The 3,190-nt window shown below is 41.6% G+C and overlaps 1 pseudogene; it reads left to right on the plus strand.

Annotated features, from left to right (window-relative positions):
* The first annotated feature begins 373 nt into the window (after window positions 1–373).
* LOC100428132 (magnesium transporter MRS2 homolog, mitochondrial pseudogene) lies at window positions 374–1,954 on the plus strand (annotated as a pseudogene).
* Window positions 1,955–3,190: the final 1,236 nt, after the last annotated feature.

Below are 3,190 nucleotides of genomic sequence, written 5' to 3' on the forward strand. Positions count from 1 at the left end.
GAAATTAATCAATTAGACCTCATCAAAATTAAAAGCTTTTGCTCAGCAGAAGCCCTGTTAAGATGAAAAGGCAAGCTAGTCACAGACTGGGAGAAAATATTTGCAAGCCACACATCTGACTAAGGACTTGTGTCTAGAATATATAAAAAATTCTCAAAAGTGAACAGTGAAAAAACTGTTTAGAAAATAAAACATAGAAAATGAGCAGAAGAGCGCTAGGCGAGCACTGCAGACTGAGTCGCCACAGTCCGCCATGAAGGCCTGGGGTCTGGCTGCCGCCTGCTCCTAGCTATAGCGCCATGAATGCCTGCAGAGCTTGCCCTGCCTCCTGCCCCATGCAGTGGGACTTCCCTGGCCTTGGATCTGACCTGTGTGGGCCCGTCAGCTATATGTGGCAGGTGAAATGCACTGGTTTAGAACTTCTGATGTCTCTTAAGCCACTTTAGCCAACGTAGCCCCAGTATTTACTGCAACAAAATTTGACAAACAGGGAAATGTTACTTCTTTTGAAAGGAAGAAAATGGACTTACACTAAGAGTTAAGTCTTCAAGACAGAGATTTGAGATTTCAGCATGTAATGAGTATCACAACCAAAAGCAATAGGTTTATCATGACAATGGAGTATTTGAAAGCTGTGATAACTCCAGAGTGTCTCCTGATATTAGATGATGGTAACAAACTCAGAGCAATGGCTGTTCCGAGAACTCCCTTCACAGTTGTCCGGAAGGGTCAACCTGTTACATACCCTTTACCTTTTGAGTTTAGTGCCATGGAAGCACCCTGCAATACCGGATCAACACACTTTAGAGGAAACGTAACGTTTTGCAGACACTGACCCCTGAGACCTTAGAAGCTTTGGTGGACTCCAAACATTCTTCTGTGGACAGAAGCAAACTGCATATTTTACTACAGAATGACAAAAGTCTATCAGAGTTAGAAACAGATATTAAATTTTTCCAAGACTCAATTTTGGAGATCCTGGATGAGGAAAAGTTACTGGAAGAGCTCTGTCTATCAAAATGAGTGCCCCACGTGTCTTTGAAAAGAGCAGCCCTGGGATTCACCATGCAGAATGTAAGGGTAGCCGAGAGAAAAGACGAGAGACAGACCCAAGGTCAGGCGAGGAAGTTTATGAACCTGCCGGGCTGCCCGGCCACAGTCAGAAGAGGCAGCCCTGAGCTTACAAAATGAGGGTTTTATACGGGGGAGAGAGACCCTGGGGTTATTCGTCGGTTAACTTTACCAAATATCATCTCATGACCGGCTTACAATATATTATCTTGTGAAAATGGGAATTTACAAGAGGGTGTTACTTAGGTTTGTCCACGTTTCTTGTGACCTCTCCCGTGCCACCCAGAGGGCTGTGAGCAAGTCTGGTGACCCTGCTGGAGCGCCTAGATAAGGGTTCAGGAATGCAGCTGCAGAGTATTCAGGGTAAGGGTCGGCTGCATCTTGCAGGGCGAGTCCTGGGGCAGCTTGTCCCTAACACACAAGAGATGGACCTGCTGTTGGAAAACTACTACCTATTGGCAGACGATCTCTCCAATGCAGTTTGGGAGCTTAGGGTACTGATTGATGATTCACGTAGTATTATTTTCATCAATCTGGACAGCCACCGTAATGTGATGATGAGATTGAATCTACTACTAACCGTGGGAATCTTCTCTCTTTCACTCTTTGGACTAATGGGAGTTGCTTTTGGAATGATTTTGGAATCCTCCTTGAAGAAGACTCTAGAGTGTTTGGGATGATTACGGGAGTTAGGTTCATGGGAAGTGGCCTCATCTGGAGGCGCCTACTTTCATTCCTTGGACGGCACCTGGAAACTCCATTGCTTCCTATGATGGCCTCTTTACCGAAAAAGATCCTTCTGGCAGATAGAAGCATGGAATTGAAAAACAGCCTCAGACTAGATGGACCTGGATCAGGCCGAAGCATCCTCGCAAACCATTAGGAACAACCCCATGGATACTGACATTTTGTTATGGTAGTCACAGGAAACTTCTGATACTCTTTTATTATTTTCTTGGTTAGAGTCACACACTTGAAAAAAATTAATGTCCGATGACAAAAATATTTTGGCAGTCACAATACTAGAACGTGATTGCATTTCCAGAATTCTGAGTTAAAGAAACAAAATGTTTGCTTTGTAAAAGGTCAAAATTCTATTTCCTACAACTTTAAATGCTGTTGCTGTAGACATAAGTTGAGGCAACACAAGAACAGACAGCCGTGTACATTTTATTTAATTTATACGTATCAAGAAAAGTGCAATTTTGTGCTGAATGACGCCTAGGAACTTGCCAAAGCCATAGGTAGCCACAGTTTTTTGTCAGTATAGGAAATTACGTTACTGTGAATTTCCTGATTCTCAGGTAACTAAAAAGCTAGCATTTTATGTATTAACCTTAAAACAAACTCTAGAAGTTTGTGGTTTAAAAACTAAACTTTGACACAACCTTATTTTCTTGTATTTGCACCCCTTTTTAATATAAGGTGAATAAAAAGAAAACGAGCAGAAGACATGAGCAAACATTTCACTGCAGAAGATGTACAGATGGTAAATATGCACAAAAAAAGATGTTTACCATCATTATGTTAGGAGAATACAATTTAAAACTGCAAAGAGATATCCTGGGTATACTGTACTACACATAGTTTGGCAAGATGTTACCACTGGGAGAAAATGAGTAAAAGGTACACAGGTTTTCTCTGCACTATTTCTCTGCACTATTTCTTACAATTATACATGGATATTTAATTGTCTTGAAAGAAATAGTATCTTTTTAATAAATTCAGTAAATAAATAACACCACAGCCCTGCTCCAAATTTTCACGTTTTTCCCATCACACTTGGAATAAATCCCAAGTACTGATCATATCTTAGAAGTCCAATAGGCTCTGGCCTTTGCCTCTAATTTCATCTCAGATGACTCTCCTCCACACATACTCCTTTCTCAGCACACTGGCTTTCTTATGAGTTCTTGAATATCCAAGCTTATTCCTACCTGATCAGGGCCTTCGAATTTTAAGTTTCTTCTACTGGGAACCTTCTTTTCCCAGGTCTTTGCATGGTTTTCCTTCATCACTCTGGTCTTTGTATATTTGTGTAATGCCTGCCTCTCTAAGTGGACTGTAGGCTAAATGTGGGTGGGGTCTTTGCCTACATGTTTCACCATTGCATCCGTCA

This window comes from Macaca mulatta, chromosome 8 (genome assembly GCF_049350105.2).
Source record: "Macaca mulatta isolate MMU2019108-1 chromosome 8, T2T-MMU8v2.0, whole genome shotgun sequence".
Lineage (NCBI taxonomy): Eukaryota > Metazoa > Chordata > Mammalia > Primates > Cercopithecidae > Macaca > Macaca mulatta.